Source organism: Perca fluviatilis, chromosome 10, assembly GCF_010015445.1.
Source record: "Perca fluviatilis chromosome 10, GENO_Pfluv_1.0, whole genome shotgun sequence".
Lineage (NCBI taxonomy): Eukaryota > Metazoa > Chordata > Actinopteri > Perciformes > Percidae > Perca > Perca fluviatilis.
In genome coordinates this window covers 1,189,471-1,209,387 of record NC_053121.1, presented here as the reverse complement: position 1 = coordinate 1,209,387, position 19,917 = coordinate 1,189,471, and the positions used below count along the sequence as shown (strand labels likewise).

Here is a 19,917-nt window from a genome sequence, read left to right as displayed (position 1 = left end):
AAGTACTTTAATACAGTTGCTTTGTCTTTTCAGGACAAGAATAAGATTATTTCCAAAATAAGTGGTTTTTAATAATTTCTGATTGAAGAGGATTTTCTGAATCGTTGAAAAATGCATCTTGATAAACATTTGACTTATTCAGTTGTCAACAACAGACACATTGTATGCCGTTTTCAGATAGAAGATAGGTCTAAATGTATGACCAACACATTGGTATGACACACTCAAACTACACATACTTAAAGTTCAAATCAATATGACATGAAGTTAAGTTTCAGTTTCTCTCTTAGTGAATATCTCACTCATGCACAGGTGTGGAAGAAGTACTTAGATATACCACAGTATATGTACTCTGTTACAAGTAAAAGTTGCCAGTTTTAGACTATGGAGATGTGTTTTACAGACACTCCACAAAGACTCTGTTGAAATCATTGGATTCTGTGTATCATTCAGCACTGAGATTTATAATGCATGTAAAGTACTCTACCCATCACTGTGTATTATATGAAATGGTTGGTCTCAACACAAGAAGGCTCAAACATTAGTTGACCTTTGTGTACAAATCAATAACTGGAGACACTCCTTCATATTTAGCACCTAGTAGATCTGAATACAAGCTAAGTAGATAGATGCTGTATGATGTTCCACAAACTAAAACAGAGTTTGGCAAAACTGCTTTTAGTTACAGTGCTCCAACTTGTTGCAAAATCAGCTAAAACTGCAGGTTTTTATTTCACATACTGAATTCAAGTCCTACCTAAATCAAATATATCAACATGGAAAGTCCCTTGGGATGAATAAAGTATCTATCTATCTATCTATCTATCTATCTATCTATCTATCTATCTATCTATCTATCTATCTATCTATCTATCTATGACTGCGCTTGTTTATATAATGTGATTTTCTGTTTTTATTTATCATTTATTAGTCCTGTCCATCCCTGTCTGTCTGTTATTTGTTGTCTGTTAACGTGCATCGTCTATGTGCTGCCTTCTTGGCCAGGGCTCACTTGTAAAAGAGATTGTAATCTCAATGGGATTCTTTTCCCTGGTAAAATAAAGGTTAAAAAACATCATCAAACATACTTTTTTTTTTTCTGGGTAGCCTAACCCATAATAATACATCATGATATATTAGTTGATTTAATGATGCATTTATTTCATATAGCACTTATATTCAAAGACACTTTAAAGTAAAAAAAAAAACACACTAAAAATACACACACAAATGAAAATGATTTATATTTTGATAAAAAAAATCTCACTCTGCAAATGGAGTAAAAAGTACAATATTGGCTTCCAAAATGTAGTGGAGAAGTATTACTGTCAGAATCATGAAATTAAATTGCTAAAATACAAGTACCTCAAAATTGTACAGTACTTGAATAAATATACTTAGTTACATTCCACCACTGTTTGTACATACTCTCTTTGAGATTATGTATGTTGCTTTTTTTCAGCATACTTGCGTATCTGAATGTTCATACATGTTGTTTACAGTCAATAACATTAAATAGATTTCCCATCCCCTGTGTCCGACCTGTTTCCAACCCAAGTCGGAGGTCACATATTGACCCTTTCTGACCACAGCAGTGAGTTCAACCTGCATTACTGTATTTAAAAAAAGTAATGGAGAAAGTAGTATACACCAGACTCAGTGGCTATCTTCATAAACTAGATATTCTTGTTCCCTCTCAATACGGTTTCAGAAAAAAGAGTACAACCTCTATGGCAATACTCAACCTAATAGAACAAATACATGAATGCATTGAAGAGGGAAAATGTGGTGTTGGTATTTTCTTGGACCTATCAAAAGCCTTTGATACCATTGACTTTGATATTTTATTGTACAAATTGCATCACTATGGTATCAGAGGTCTAGCACTTAAATGGTTCAGAAGTTATTTATATGAGAGGGAACAGTATGTCCATGTCAATGATCATAACTCTACTTGTCAGCCCATGATCTTTGGGGTCCCCCAGGGTTCTATTTTAGGGCCACTCTTATTCATTTTATATATAAATGATTTCATAAATTCCTCTAAAATATTTCATAAAATCATTTTTGCAGATGACACAAATTTATTTATATTACACAGGAACCCACTTATTCTACAAGATATAGTAAATTAACCAAAGTGGACTCCTGGTTTAAATGTAATAAACTGTCATTAAATGTCAGCAAAACTAACTTCATTTTATTTAAATCATGTAAAAAATTTAAAAACATTGATCACTGCCTGATTAAAATATATGGGCAGGACATAAAAAGAGCGTATTCCACTAAATTCCTGGGGGTCCTCATTGACGACTCACTCAGCTTTAAATGTCATATTGACTATCTTGTAAACAAATTGTCCAAGTATGTTGGCTTGTTTTATAAGATCAGACATTTTCTTCCTCTGTCTGCCCTTCTCACATTGTATAAATCTCTCTTTGAACCACACCTTAACTATTGCAATGTGATATGGTGTAACACTTTCACAACCAAAAAACTTATATCCTTGCAAAAGAAAGTCATACGGGCTCTGTCCTGGTCAGAGATAAATTCCCCCACCCAACCTTTATTCCACCGTTTTGAGTTACTAAGCTTGACTGAGCTAAATGAATATCATAATGCCTGCCTTATGTTCCAAATTGTCAATAGGCTGAACTCCAGATTGAGTAGTCTTGTTCCTATCTCCAGCCCCCAGCATACATACCAAACGAGAATCAAACCGCTTATATCAGGAAAATGTCGCCGACATGTGCGCACCAGTATGAGTGTTGTCTGTAGGGGGCCGCAGATCTGGAACGGGATTGATGAGTGCCTCAAGGTGTTGCCCTCTATCTCCAACTTTAAAAGACAACTAAAAAAATGTTTCTTATTAACCTATATCTAATATAAAACTGTTTTTTCATGGACTACTGGGATGTATGTATATGATTGTATATGTATATGTATGTGTATGTGTATGTAAAGTTATGTATGTACTGGTGCGCCTTTCGCGTGCATCTACTCATCATCATTTGTGATAATTGTGTATTCTATAGTCTGTACCACTACCCTTTCTTGAATCATGGGCCCCCATCTATAAGCTTTTCTAGCTTCTTTGGGGGACCCATTCACTCTACCCAATTGATCTTGTACCCCAGCTGTATTATTGTAATGTTTGAAGTGGTATTGTGAATAAATAAATAAACTAAACTAAAACTAAACTAAAATGGGTTTAAAGAACGTGTGACTCACATATTTTCTGGTTCCAATACCCATCTATTTTCCAGGAAGGTCTTATATGGCAGGTTGTTGAAACAATCATGCTAATATAATTGTCTCATTTTCATGCATGTGCTAATGTCCTTCTAAATCATCACTTTCATTCACTGCACAGACAAAGCAAACTTTTTACAACTTGTTAAAAGCATGTTAAATTAGTAAACAGGTAAACAAAGTCTGCATCTGAGCCAGTCTTTCCATCATCTCATTGGAAATTTGTTTTCCGGTGCTCCTCAAGTACTGTTTTCCCCCACCCAGACTCCTTCTCTGGAAAACATGCCATTTCTGCAGGAGGAGCTCAGGACAATTGGGTACATTTCCATTTGAAAAGATGGGGACTGAGAAGGAGCAGGAGGAGTGCTGTGCCCTTCATCTGTGTTACCATGGGGATCAATCACACTGCACCCTCTAATTGGCTGAAGAGGGTTCGATTTGGCCCCTAAGAGTCCCACTCACAGGCTCATTCTGTCCTATGTTCCATCTAGCCACTTCACTGTCCTATTCACATGAAAAATAGAGATCTTGGATGCATTTATAAAAAACTTTGAGTACAACTTCAGTTTCTCTCCACTGATGCATCTACTCTTCTCTGCTTACATCTTTGAGAGGACATTACCTTTACCAAACAAAAAATGAACTTTTTAACAAAGTAAGCTAGTTATACTATATAATTTGTATATACAAATTATATTTATATAATTTGTCAAAAAGGCAAAGATCCTTATGTGCTCAAGTGAGATCTGGTGTTTTGCCTTTGACTGTTGAAACAGGACGATATGTTAATGTAGAAGAGGAAAAAACGGATCTGTCCCATGTGTTGTTTGAATGATGTAGAGAATGAGTTCCATTTTGTTTTCTACTGTCCTTTTCATTGTGAACAGTGTGATTTTTTGTTTCGTAAGATAAAATCAGAGATTGATTTGGTAAATATGGATGATGCTCAAAGATTGAGATGGCTGTTCACATGTGAAACATATAAATTAGCCAATTATCTTGAGAAAGCTTGGGAGAAGAGGAAAAGCTCTTTATCGAGATGAAGTGTAGATGAGAATTTGTTGTTTGTGTGTGGTATGTGTGTACCTGTATATACATATGTGTATGTGTGTATATGTATATATTTGTATTCATGTATTTCTCCGAATGATTTGTTCATGCAACAGGAAGATGTTTGTTAAATAAGTAAATTTGTGGTGTCTTGTAATCCCATGTGAGATGGGCCAAAATGTTTGGCATGACACAGAAATAAAACATAACTAACTAACTAACTAACCAACTATACCAACTCCATTTATTTTCCCCAAGCAACTGAGCACACAGAAAGTATAGCACATTGCAATAGGTCAATCAACAGGTCAGCTGAACAAAAGGCATCAAGATTAAATGTTTGATGATACAATCATTCCGCTTTTCCTCTTTTTTTTGTTTACACCCCCCACGCACACATTGCCTTTCAAATTATATTCACCAAATCCGCTCACATAGGCCTTTCCGTTATCAAGATGAACTGCTGATATGCCTCTGTGCAGAAGACAAATGTGCAAAGTCAGACAGCCCGTCTCCAAAAGAATGCCCTCAGTCAGACGAAGGCGCTTATCTCTGATGTATTCTCACCGAGTTCAGAGCTGACAAAGAAGTGCAACTTCAAACTGGAGTTTTGCTTGACACGTGTCAAAACATTATGGAGAAAATGTGCAAATGTTGACATCACCCTGTTGTGATACCTTTCATCATGTTTACACCACAGGTAAGGGAAATCATAGTCACTGTATTTTAATTTTACTCTGACTTTGTCTCTGTGTTTTCTCTATTTTGCCTTTTCTTGTCCTTCAGGGTAATATCTGCAACCTTCTCTAAATGCAATCAGCCTGTGGGTGGTGTGCGTCAGTTCTCTCTGTATTATAACATTCTCCATGGTAAACACACACACACACACACTGTCACATTACCTACAATCTGGTTAATTCATTGATTATTAGTGGATCTAGTTACTTTTCTTCCATAATCACAACCTCTTCTCTCTTTCTTTCTCCTTATCTCTTATCCCTTATTTAAATTGATTGATTGATTGATTGATTGATTGATTGACTGAATATTTGTAGCCATGCTAGCTGTGTGGCTGTAGGGAAGGCAATAGGCCTTTTTCACTGAAGACATCTTGACACGTTACAGTAGGAAATGCGGATGTGTGAACAATGAAATTAATGATGGCTGAATTCCATTTAGCTGCTTTGATTTCAGGGTCCAGGTATCGTGCATGCTGGCTCGCTGTCACTCTCATTGGACCACTTGAAAGAATGGAGCCATTGTTAGTGTTATTAGTAACACCTGTGCTTTTCCTACTATGACAAGTCCAAATGTCTGCTGTGAGAAAGGCCTGTGTCGGACTGCCGGTCGTTTGGTCCACTTTGGTCCAAACTGAAATGTCTTAGCAACTATTGGATGGCTTGCCATGAAGTGTGGAACATACATTCATGGTGCCCACAGGATGAATCCTACTCATTTTGTGGATCTCCTGTATGGGCTGAAATATGTGCCACCAGAAATTGAATTTGAATCATTTATATTTGAATTTGAATTGCTAAACTTGAATAATTGCATTGAAAAACTGAATTTGAATCACATAATTTGAAATTGTATTGTTTAATTTGAATCATTGCATTGAAAAACTGAATCTGAATAGTATAATTTGAAGTTGAATTTATTCGTTTGTAGCTGAATTCCAATACAATTTGATCTTCACTGAAACTTCAACTCTCTATATATCCTCACATTCAGTTCTCACTATTCAGATTCAGATCAGCAAATTCAATTTCAAGTTACTGAGACAGACATCCGGGTACTTGGAGGATGAAGGAAGAGCAATCGAGCGCAGATCGATAGGTAGAGTTCAGTGGCGCAGATACACAGGACTCCTCTTCGGCCAGCACATACGTTTTGGCAACTAGGAGTCCCGACCCTGAGATTCAAAAAATACAGAATATTAATCTACCTGTTCACAACGTTCAAAATGTAATGCCTGGTGTTAGTAGGCCTAGGTTTATTAGTCACATTCTTCCACTTAAGTAAACTTAAAATGAACTATCGCTACTTACTTTAGCCTAGCCTACTGCATGCAAAATAGTGTGACTATCCATATTTGAAAATACATGTTAATTAATTTAAACATTTGAATTGCATTGGTTTACTTTGTACATCAGCAAGCCTGCAATACAATGTGATGTAAGAGTCAGTCCCCTGAGTTTATACAAGATGTTTCCACATTAAAACGCAAAATAGTAAATTATTATTTGAGTCTATTTTTAATCAACTCTAATATCTGATCGTTTGTCTCCTTCCTTAGAGCGTTTATATACATATTAAAGTTAGTTTTGTTTGTGATTTAAAAGTGTAGCTTTATCATCATGTGCAGTAACAAACAAAACAAAGAGACTAATTCATGTGTTTATAAAAAGAATATTTATTATAATCAGTTCACAGATCTGAGTCCAAACTTCACCCTTCTGAACTAAGAGGTTCTGCTTCAAAGTGAAGTTTAACAGACTGAAATGTCCAGGCTCACTGCTCCACTATTTATTCATTTAGTTCTGCATGTAGTTATTTATTTAACGAGACTTAAAATCATGTTTCGTCGTCCACAGTCCGAGTCCCGCCAGACTCCCTTTAGGAAACCTGTGATTTAAACTTCAGCAGGCTGTGACAGTCCGCTCCGCTGAGTCCTGGTTCTAGTTCTCCCGGGCTTCCCTTCCCTCCAGCCGTCCCAGCAGTACGGCCCGGGCCTCCAGCAGCGTGGTGTCGGTTTTGGCTTCCAGGAAGCGGGCAGTGATCTCCAGATCCTGCAGCCGCAAACGGACTCTGCTGCCCCGCTTTAGCTTCTCTCCGTCTGCCGGCCGCCGGCAAACGCAGTGGAACTTCCAGCCGAAATCTACATACAGGTCGTCCTGGACTATGTGGAAGATCCTGCCGATCACCACTCTGTCTTTGGCCGGTCCGATCTGGATCAGCGGGGACCGGCGCAGCAGCGAGGCAAAGCAGTATTCCTGCCCGGGGAAAGAGACGCGGCTGCGCGCCCGTACGAACTCTCCACCTCCCGCTGCGCCAGAGGCTCAGATTGCAGGTCCAAGGCGGATATATATCATAAAACACGTTCTCACCTGTGAACTGTTATCCCTTGCTGTTTTTTTGTCATTTCTTTTGTTCCAACATCCAAAAACAGTTTGGCATCTTTAGTGCTAATCCTGCGCCACTGAACTCTACCTATCGATCTGCTACCGATTGCTCTTCCTTCATCTCCTCCAAGTACCGGATGTCTGTCTCAGTAACTTGGAAATTGAATTTGCTGATCTGAATCTGAATAGTGAGAACTGAATGTGAGGATATATAGAGAGTTGAATTTTCAGTGAAGATCAAATTTTATTAGACTTCAGTTACAAACGAATAAATTCAATTTCAAATTATACTATTCAGATTCAGTTTTTCAATGGAATGATTCAAATTAAACAATACAATTTCAAATTATGTGATTCAAATTCAGTTTTTCAATGCAATTATTCAAGTATAGCAATTCAAATTCAAATATAAATGATTCAAATTCAGTTTCTGGTGGCACATATTTCAGCCCATACTCCTGACCCTTTCTCTAGTGCCACCATGAAGTTGACATTTGTGGTTTTCAGTGAAATGTCTTGAAAACTATGAAATGGTACAGACCTTCATGTTCCCTACACAATAAATTGTAATAACTCCTAACGATCCCCTGACCTGAATTTTCAATTGTCTCTATACTTTAATGAATGACCTACAAAACTAACAACACCTTTCATCCTCCACTGTTTATTGTTAGTTAGCAAAATGTTAGCATGCAAACAGGCTAAACCAAAACAGTGATAATGGTAAACATATCTGCTAATCATTAGCAATTAGCATTTAGCTCACAGCTGTACCTGGGAACAGCCTCACAACGATATATCTATTATGTAACAACAAATTAAGGTGTTCCCATAAAATGTATAAACACACATTTCAGTAGTGAGGAAATGTGTGTGTGTGTGTGTGTGTGTGTGTGTGTGTGTGTGCCATTTTGGCACTTACTGCTTACCCTGCACGTGTGCATGTGTGTGTATGTGTGTATTTGTGTATGTGTGTATGTGCAAACACAGTTTTTCTCACTTATATAAGACTGTCAGAGCGAGACAAGTGACAAGATGGTGAAAAGGCCGGAAAGCAAGGTGAAATACTGAGAGACTGAGACAGAGACTGTGTGTGTGTGTGTGTGTTTCCAAATGCCTTGAGACTTCATAGTAAAAGCAGGACTATTAATCGTATTAACAACACAAAAACCTGCCCTTCGATCATGTCTGACAGGCTTTAATGAGGGGTTAGTTTGCTTAGTGAAAACCTTCAGAATCATCATTACTGTAGCTTTTGTAGGCTGGAGCAAGACATACAGAATTCACATAGAATCAATCAGGTCAAAACCTCACCAATTATCAATAGACCTGCACTCTGAAGCACCAATAAGCTGAGGTTTAAACACACATTCATGTTCAACGTCTTCTCAAAACAGTCATGACAACATTTGAAAAAGATAATCAATTTGTTGGATGGACTTGCCCGAGTCCCATTTCCCTTCCTCCATATGTTTGACAGTCATGGAAACAGAACATCTGAAACAAAAATGAATAGGAAAAATGCTGAAAATGTCTCAGAACAATATTGTGAGATCCTCACCCCTCTGCAGCTGCTTTCGCTCTCTCTCTCTCTCTCTCTCTCTCTCTCTCTCTCTCTCTCCCTCTCTCTCTCTCTCTCTCTCTCTCTTTCTCTCTCTCCCTCTCTCTCTTTTTCTCACCCTCTCTCTCTCTCTTTCTCGCTCTCGATCTGCAATGCAATCAAACCTTAACATTGTGGATTCGGAAGCTTGACATGAGACAGATGCAGGTTTGAAATGTTAACATAAAACACACATTATACAAAGACTGCTTTGAATATAGTCTATAGCGGAAACTGATCACTCATATGCTAATAAATGATGTTCCAGACAGTGGAGTCTCCTCCGGCACTGAAGCAGTCTGATCTAACTACCAGACTCTGTGACCTGAATACAGTGACAGGAGAACTGTCAGCATTGTCTTCTTTTCTGGGCTCATTTGCTAGCTGAACAGATGCATAGGCCCTCAAGGAAAAACAATGAGATAATGTGCTAGGTTCAGTTAGACACGTTCTGACAAATGCAATTGACCTTGGTGTAATGGCTCTGTTCAGAGCACCTTGCCTGTCCAGGGAAAAGGCTGTGTCATAATGGGCGTAATGTGTTATCAGCAAGTTCAGATTCAAATCATTCAAAATTCAAATACCTAGAGTAAGTCAGGATAAAGGATTTATTAAAAGTTGATGAATCAGCGCACATTTTTTCATTTTCAGTTTGCATTTAGCAATAGCAAGAAGCAGGTAAGGTTTCCTTTTGCAATGCATGACAGCCACAGCCAGGAAAGAATCACCAGCAAATATGGCTTCAACTGAATACCAGTGATGCATTCCCAACAAATCATAATAATAATAATAATAATAATAATATAATAATAATAATAATAATAATGTATACTTTATTAATTCCGCAAGAGGAAATTACACTCTTTTTTTTCACTCAGTTGTTATTACACACATTACACACAGGCCTGAATTACACACACATGCTCAGTACCTCTACGTGCACTAATGGAGAGATGTCAGAGTGAGGGAAAGGCGCCATGAGCAGTTGGGTGCCTTGCTCAAGAACACTTTGGCAGTGCCCAGGAGGTGATCTGGCACCTCTCCAGCTACCAGTATACCACCAGTAACCCTCCTGTTCCCAACCCAACTCCCTACTGACTGAGCTACTGCCACCCCAGACTTTACTATGGGGTAAACAAAATTAGTACCAATATAGATACAAGGTATACCATTAGTAAACCCATTAACTACTACCAGAAAGTCAGATTAAGTGATACCGGACCATATTTACAGAGGTACAACAGTTTGTTTTTGCCTGTTTTCTTTTTTCTTTTACTGTCCTATTTTGTATTTACTCGTGTTACAAAATGATCAGCTGTTGTCACAGTGATATTGGGTTCTTAAAATGATTTACACAAAGGCTTTGTGCTTTCAAGCGATGCATACATTTGTCCTGATTGAGATTCAACTGCATGCCGTCCCAAATAACCCCTGTATTCATCACTGCTGCTTGATCTGATTTAAAAGCAGGGTTGGTAACTATTTCCATTATAAACTTTTTATATATTGTTTGAAATGGTCTTCACACCCCTAACAGCAATAAATCATTTATGGGCTCTGAAAAATGAGCGGAAAAGATCTGTCATCTGTAGCTGCTGTAATCCTGTAAAAACGCCTACCAATCACTGCCTCGCGGTCCACATGGAAAGAACCAATGAAAAGCCTCCTTGCCCCACTGTGCGTAATCTACCCCTCCCGTGAACGAGCCTGAACTCAATGCGCATCGTCGCCGCATTGCTAACAGTAGTCACGTTTGTTTTAAACATGTGGTATGATAATATTAGGTGTTTGCTAGTCTTGCTTTGCCAGACCTTCCTCCACAGCGCTGCGGAGGAGGGTCTGGCTAGTCCACACAGCATTCCAGTATGGGTGAAAAACGTGCTCTGGTTTATTGGCATTTCTTCTTTTTTAAACCAATCACAATCGTGAATGCTGGACGGAGTCACGGTGCCTCTGCAAATTAGCCTCGGGACAGGAACTTGTTTTGGTGGAACACGTGTACGTTCAAAAGTAGTTTTAGTCGTTCAACAGATTGGACAGATAGTCTAGCTAGCTGTCTGGATTCACCCTGCAGAGATCTGAGGAGCAGTTAACCATAGTCCTCAGAAAGTTTAGAATTCCAACACAAAGACAGAGGAAGGGGACGGACATCCGGTCGAAAACAGTGACACCTGGCAGAATTTTCAGCAGCACCGGCGCAATCCCGATAGTGGAACATCGTGGATGTAGACTAGGTGTTTGCTTACTGATGAATAAGACATGAAGTAAAATTGTGTTCCTTTCTCCGATCTTCTCTGAAGCAGCGACGCATCGGTGCTCGCGCACATCTGTTTGTGGGTCAGAGCCCCGAGGGCAGGGGCATTTAGCCACTAAATGTTTTTTTAGCAACCAATCAATCTTAATAAAAGAAAAGCTGGGATTCAAATTTTCCCCAACAACAAAAAATTTGAAGAAAGTGCCGGTCGAGAAATATGTTGCAGTAATAATTAAACGTTGTTAAAGACTCCAACATGCCTGTATCAAGGCAGCAGGTAAACTGATATTAGCATCCAGTTGTTATGGAAACAAGATGCTTGTTCCACTTTGTATTACCCCTCACAAGAAAGGCAGTGCTTCTCCGTTGAAAGCATGCAACACACGATCAAAGCATTACAAGTACAGACCAATCAAATGACACTTAGAACGTGCATTGTCTCAGGGATCTACTGTAGATATGGTGTAGAAAAAATAAGATAGCTGAATACATTTGAATTCAGTTCAACGGACTGGTTTTCAAACAAAAATACAAACTCCATTATTTCACATGAAGAAAACAGTCTTACCTGTCATAGAAGTGGGACTTATCATCTTCAGGTGCGTGAATAGGAGACTTAATGCAGTTTCAACTTTTCTATGTCTGATCCTGACCCCAAAAAACACATGCAAATGCCCAAAGTTGCATTTAATAGCTTTTATTCTTAGGGAGCTAAGCAAGAAAATATTCAAAAAGAATGACATTGGTTTATTTTCCTACTTAGCCTCTGAAGTCCTTTTTCAGTGCTTTACTTTGACCAAGCTTCAATAAAAGACATCTTCGAAGTGCACTTACAGAAAATTTTCTCATCATAAACTCAGCTATGGGCAATAATTCACACAAATTCACTTGAAATGCTCTCAGCCAATGGAGTAATGAAAGGTATTTTGCAAACAATTGGTCCCTTTCCTCCTACTGTGCACTGAAGGAGCAGTGACTGAGTGAGCTGTGACATTGTGCTAGCATCAGCAGGCTCTGGTGGAACTGGGCTCCTGGCACACAGGAGTTAGCCAGGATTAATGAAGACGCCAAAGTCACTCCTCAGCTCCAGGCTCTTATGGCACAACACACAACGCAAATGCAGTCGACACAAGATGCCATATGGCATCATTGCCACTGACACGCCGGGAACTTTTGGGCTGAAACCCTGGCACGGGCGAGACAAAATGCACGCGTTACACATTTACTCGCATGTACATTTCCACACATACGCAGGATTGTTAAAATGACATCTGAGTGCAACCCCGGCTAATTTAGACCAGCACTTTAGCAGGAAATCCTCTGGTGCCCAAGCATGAGTGATATACAGATCCACCCACAAAGGCTCTGGCTCTATCTATCTCCCATGTCAGTGTCATTCTAAATCTCTCAGTCATGCCTGCATCCATAATGGCCCAATTACTGCCGATGGGGATCCCACTCCCTATCTGACAATTACATCTGTTAGAGTTTGAGAGCGTTAATGCCTAAAAAATATCAATTAAGCTGATTGATTAGGATGTTAATATCCTATTAAACAGCAGTCTGGGGCTGCAGAGCATTTCTGTTGATTGGGCTGAAATGCGAGGGACTCTCTGTAGTTTAGTGGGCCAGTTAGATTGCAGATCTAAATGAACACAGAGATAGCCCAGAGTTGCATTTTATTGCCAGATAAACCTGGACAAGAACAACTTTGGGTAATTGCTACTGAAAGTCATTTCATAGAGCTATAAAAAGCTGAACGGACAGACAACTTTCTAGATGGCTGAGCCAGAAACAGACAGGTATCAATGTCCCTTTACAAAGAGGGGGGACATGAAAAGAAAATCACACTTTAAACATTGTATTAAACACTACGGTATTTGTCAAGGATCCATCACTGTTACAGACTTGAATCAACATTTATTTTTAATTAAACTCACTGGCGTCATAGTTGAGGTACAGTATTGTGTGCTGATTCTCATTTACAGATTGACTGAGTAAACTTTGACACTGTCTTCTTTGTCAAAGTGGTAAATTTGTTTCAACAATGTCTTATCTTGGGGTAATGGTATTTTTTTTTCTAGGCTTTTACTGTTTTAGCACAATGTTTGAAGAGCTCTACCATTGTAGTCTGATATTTAAGTCATAAGCGGTGCAAGCGGGACATTTTATTTCTCCATTCAGCCCAATTCAGCGTATGAAGAGGATATCTGCTGTTTAAAAGCTCTCCGAGATGATTGGACATATTTTCAATTGCAACACGACTCCTTTCTACCCGACTGATTGTTTGAAAACATAAAGGATCTCCTTGCATTGTTAATGCGCACAGTGAAGGCTTGAATAGGGGACAATTAAATTCTAAAGTGTAATTTCATACATTTGCAGTGTTACAAAACGTTTCCTCTTTTTATCGTCTTGTCAATGATCGCCAGAGTGCTGCACTCATCCCTCCCTCTGACCTCCCTCCACCCCTTCCCCCCTCCACCACAGCTTCCATTTTTTGAAAGGCTTCTAGCCGTTCCATTCTTCCCCTGGCACGGCATCACACACTCATTTCATTTCTCATTTACAGACTGATAATCAGAACGTCATTACAGTGTCCACACTGGGCCGCTGGAGGGGTAATTGAGCAGCATAAAAGGCATTTGAAAGAGGGATAAATAATATAAGTGGAGGGTGAGGGTTGGGGGGTGAGTGGCCTGCTGGACCGAGGCCTGCTCTCTCAGGTGTCTGGCTGCTATCGGGTGGCATCCGCCTTGGCATTATGGTTAACCATGTCAACGTCAACCTCATTTTTCACTTCTAGCACATTAGAGGCTGAACAGGCATCAACACTCATCTGGAAGAAAGAAAGGGGGGGGGGGGATCAATAGGAGAGCTTTAGAAGGTCAAAGTCAAGCATCAACAATCACTTTACATCATCCAAGCCCCATAGATTTAGATGCTAAACTGGAGGATGATTTTTTCCGTGATTGGGGGGTTTTCATGCCTCGGGGTTAGTCCTCCTTGTTGATTCTGCACACAGAGCACGTCCACCCAGATAGAGGTTAAGCCCATGTCTCACTGGGATGCTACAAAGACCTTATTTCTCTTTATTTGTTTTTTCCTCACAAACTGGTTGATTAGTCAATCACTGGATAGCTTCGCTGTTGTGTCGTAAACAATACATTTTATCAAAGCCCTTAAAACACAACAAAATGATCATGGCTGCTTTAGTTGCAGTGACAGATAACAGCAGTTGCATCTGTATTACAATCTAATGTTATTTGTTTTGTTGCTTACCCCTCCCTGCTCCCGCCCGCCCTGACTCTGCTGTGGCAGCTTGGCACAGCGCCAGCCCCCGTTTGGCCGTGGTGGTACATTTCCATCTCATTCATCACATAAAGACAGATAATCAGAAAGTCATTACAGTGGCTTGACACCAGTGCTTGCCCCATGGAAGACAGAGTAATTGAGCACCACAGAAGGGAAGAGAGCAGCCTGAGCCAAGGCCACGCGGTAATGAATGTGAGATGTTGACATACGAGGAGGGGAAGAGGATCTCGACGCACAGAGACATGGACGGACAGAAAGCGACACAGACAACTGGCGAGGTGGAGGAGGACAGATACGTGTGGGTTGGTGGACAAAGAGAACATTGAGAGAGGTAGGTAGACAAACACTGGCGTGACTTTGAGGTAATTGAATCAATACACACTGTGTCAGGGAGAAGTCACAAAAAAGTGAGATTTGACTGGTGCTCTGACGGGTCCCGTGATGCTTTGGTACCTGTACAGTATGTGGGTGTGCTTTTATGTTTAAAATGTTTTTTTACACAGATGTTAGAAATAAAAAAAAATAATTAATTAATTTGAGACATAATATCACTTGAAATACAGCCCAAACAACCTAGTAACCAGAATCTGATGTTTTTATTTTAGAGCTTTAAAGTAACCAAATAAAGTAGCATAAATGAGCTAACCCTCACATCATACACTCTGCTAAAGTGCATTGAATATTACACTTAATTTCACAGGAAAGCATAAACCACATGGACCTACAGAGCAGTTTTGCATAAAAGACCAACACTGACTAAACAGTTAAACCAATAAGCAAAATAATTAGCCTAGCAATTACCACCTTATTCGAGTGTAACATGACTTATGGTGGCATTGTGTTCTAGTCCTTGCTCTTTTATTCTGAGTAAAACCAAAACATGATATTCTTTTTTCTCTCCCTGATATTCAAAATAGCTGGATATTTATCTGCTGTTAAAATCCATTATAGCTGCATTGTAAATCATCATGGTGTCTCAGTTTGGCTAGGCACATAGAAATAATACACCACCAAACACCTAATGGACACAGGTCTGAAAGGAAGATCTGCCCTTTTTAAACAGTGTTTCAGTGTGCCTATAAAGTTGCAATGGCTCTCAATTACAGTTCCTGGTCATGTAGCCACTGACACCAAATAAGTAAGTGATTTACGCCTGCAACACCAGGTGACTGCGCTGAATATGCTTGTAGAATGGAAAACCAGTAAAAGTATAATCCCCAAGGACCAGGATTGAGAGTGGCTGCTCCGTCAGACCCTTTTTTGTTCTGTCAGACTTTAGGTGGTGGTTGGTTTATTGCTGCCTGTAGGTGCCAGGACAGCTCTTAGCCGAGGATGAGCTCATTTTCTGTGTATCTTGGTGAGTTACCAAGATCTTTTAAAAGTTGCTTGTTTTTGTTTTTTTGACTCAGCGAGGAAATGATTGTCTGTTGACTGGAGCTTTCAAAGAGCTTTCAAATATTTTACAGAAGCTTTCAGTGAGGTCTAGAGTGCCTATTATACCAACCCACTATTAGAGTTACAGTGACTGAGACACAAGAAAGCTTGAATTCCTAGCAAGAGTCCATTGTACGTAACCTTTCCCAAAGGGGCATCCAGGTTGTCATGCAGGGCAACAAGGTTATCAGCACAATAAATGTTGTTTTCTGGGTTCTTCACCTCTTCCTCAAATGACTGAGTCACAAAGTATCTACAATCCACCTAAAGCACGTCTCCACTGGAGAAAAAAGGCCTGATCCTGTGGAGTTTTGTAAGGGGACAGACAATTATTGTCTAGACTGGCGGATTATAAGAACAGACTCGACGAAACCATTAAGGACTGCAAAAACAAGAGCTTTTTTTTGTTATGGATTTCTTTCTTCATGTTGGTAAAAATGCATGTGCCAAGTGTCAAAATTCCCCAGACATTTATCGTCTATGTCTTGGACTGACATGAAACTCTTTCGGGGAAATCATGGTACAAATGATGTACGAAAATATCTGGTTCTTTGATAAAAAGTGCAAGGCACAAGCCTGTTGCATAAAAAGTAGAGATGCACCGATAGACCAGCCGGTGACCGGAATTGGCCGGTTTTCACGTGCTTGGCCATGACCGGCGACCGGCAGGTCAGTCTGACATATGGCGATTTCATGTCGGTCAATGCTACAATTAACTGACAACATAAGTTAAATGAGTTACAGTTCTCAAGGTCGCACGCACACACGGACGCAACAGCACGCTCTCTTTTTCCTTTCTCTCAACTTTTCCGCCGTGTATTATGCATTAGTACCATTTCAGCGGTGTGAAGCCGCAGCGTTCTTAGTCATGTAAAAGTAACGTAGTACTTAGCAGTGTGGGTGGTGAAACATGTTTTCATCTCGGGGGCTATTGTAGCTGTACAAAGTCTTTGCCCTTTGCTGACATCTTTCAGTACTACTGGCAAACCTTTACTGGACTAGACTAGTGGCTCCAGAAACTGTATACTGTATACAGTAGAAACCAATAGCCATCATTTAGGGGGTTCTTATAAATATGTGTTGAGACTACTGAGCCCGTCGCCTGGAAACCTGACCCGAATGCTGGTGATACAGGATACAGCAGACAAAGCGATTGATGGGGCTTCCCATAAATACATATGTGTACTGTGCTCAGACTAATCAGCAATACTGAGCCTGTCTACTGTAAACTCAAATTATGTTATGGTGATACTGGATAAGGCAGATACAGCTTGTTGCAGGACTTCCCATGATTCTATACACTTAGGGCTCATATACTAATTTCTACAAGAATGCTTTTGACTTCACACATGGATCACTGAATGCTCTTAAAACAAAAACAAACAAAATAAAAAGGCCCATGACGAAGAACCTTCTGCAGAAAATCTATAAAAGCTGCACTCGAACGCTTGGCAGTTCTAGTGTTGAAGGCAAGTCCTCAAGCAACCATCAAGTATGACATATATCAAGGTAATGAATTATACCCACTGCTTTTTTGCATGAGTCAGATCATCATAAAGCACATATGTGAAGACAATGGCATTTCCTCTGACAAGGAACGGATGGTAGCGAAGAAAGGGAGGCTAATTAGCAGTAGGATAGTAAAACTATCAGAGGACCACATAGAACAGCTGATACCCAGTAGGGGTTCCACAGTTCCTCAGGAGCCACGAGAACACAGGAGAGACATTAACATCCATGTATCTTGACAGAGTTCGACAGGTAATCAAGGACAAACTGAAATAACATCATCCAAGCCAGTAACACATGCACTCTTCCAATCCTCATTCCGTTAGATATCCAGCTGGTCTATCAAGCTGCTAACAGAGAACATAGAAGCTGCTGATATCAACAAACTGCAACTAAAGTCAAGTGTACAAAAAGCATCAATTACTGTAACACAACAGCTGGGAAAACAGGGCATAGGCTAACAGAGTGTGTCAATAACGGTCCTCAATGACACAAAAGTATTGAGAAGTACATCTTTAAAGTACCTGCCAAGAATAAACTGCCAAGAGTACTGTATATATTACAACAGCAGGTGTAGATGAAGAGTGAGTAGAGGCAGTGCTGTGGGAGGTTGGGTTCTACAAAAGATGTACCACCGTCAGATAAAAGAGTTGACTGTCATCAGAAAATACTGGACAACGGATGTCAACTGTGGGATCTGTATAGCAGTGAAGATGTCTCCCAGAAGCAGGCATGCACAGAACGTTAAAACTAAGTTATGAACTGGAACCTGACAGGTCCGGTTAAGGTACAACAGAAAGGTTGCTTGAGAATGACTGAGCAAAGATCCTGCGTGATTTCCAGATCCAGGCCTAGGACCAACCAACAGGTCACTGTGGTATAGATGTCTTTACAGGTCCAAAAATGTGCACCTGAACCCAAAAAGACTTGGAAATGTACTACCCAGATTTGAAAGCTGGGACCTAGACCTATGCAGAAGTGAGAAATGTCCGACCCGAATACGGGACTGCAGACTTGATCAGCACCGATTTCACAACTTCTTGTTAACAAGAACATGGTGTATTTGTCATTTGTTCTCAACAACTGGATGTAACCAGCTGAGTTGAGCTAAACAGGAAGCAAGATGGCGCCAGTGTGTGTGGCCTGCCGTCTGTAATTGCCTGTGCTGTGTGTGTTTGTGCTGTTTGTTTCGCTCCTTGCTCTGGATGTCAACTCTCTACTGGTGTATGATCGCCAAACAGTGCTGGATCTTCTATTTTCTGCTGAAGAAGTAGTAAAATTGGATGATGGTAGACGTGAAACTTTGCCCCCACTCCTGAAAGGGGTTTCGGCTCACCTTGCCGCACCCTGGCCCCACCTTCTTGGCGTAAGCCGCAGTGGCCGGCTGGTGAGGTTGAAGGCCCATCTCGCGCAGGATCCTGCAGTCCTGCGTTGTTCTACGCCTTTTTGGACTGAGATTGGAGCTGTGCCTGGCCTCGTTGTTCCTCGACGCTCGCTGTACCCTGTCGACGCCTGGCTGGTACCTGTCGTCGGCCTGGAAGAGGTGTTCCAGCCCCGTGGCCCCTGCTCCAGCCCCGTGGCCCCCCCGTGGCCCCCTGCTCTCCTCATCCTCATCGGGGTGAATCACCGCAACTTGCGGCCACTGTGTCGGGTTTCCCGGACAGCCAATGCCGCGTTCCCGCCGGTTCCTGCCAGGATTGGCCTGGTAAATGCTAGATCACTAGCGAACAAGACTTTTGTCTTAAAGGACTTCTTCACGTCCCGAGGTTTGGATTTCCTCTGTGTGACTGAGACATGGCTGAGTGTTGGTGAGTCCAGCGCTTTCACTGAACTTTTACCCGATGATTGCTGCTACTTTAACTCCCCGCGGACGTCGGGCCGAGGAGGAGGAATAGCAACTGTCTATAAAAGTAATTATAAATGTAAGCAGCTATTGCTGTCATCCTCTTTCACCAGCTTTGAACTGAGCTCATTTGAGATTGGTCGCTCTCACACAGTGTTGTGTGCTGTGGTCTATCGGCCTCCCAAGTACAATAAGGACTTTTTAAATGACTTTTCTGATTTCCTGGCTGAAATCATGCCTAAATATGACCGTGTTCTTATTGTTGGGGATTTCAATGTTCATGTGTGTTGTCCTGATAAGCCAATGGCAAAGTTTTTTTTAAACATCATTGATTCTTTTAATCTTGTGCAATATGTGTCTGGACCCACACAAGAACACGGACACACACTTGATCTTGTCTTATCATATGGTCTGCCCGTTTTTAATCTAGAGATATGTGACGCAGTGTTTGCGGACCATATGCCTTCATTATTTGAGGCTGTTCTTGCCTGTAATACAGTAAAACCTTGTGCTGCTGTTCAGTTCTCGGTTGCGTTCA

At 40.5% G+C, this 19,917-nt stretch overlaps 1 pseudogene; it reads right to left on the bottom strand.

Annotated features, from left to right (window-relative positions):
• Positions 1-6,977: 6,977 nt before the first annotated feature.
• Positions 6,978-11,871, bottom strand: LOC120567377 (annotated as a pseudogene).
• Positions 11,872-19,917: the final 8,046 nt, after the last annotated feature.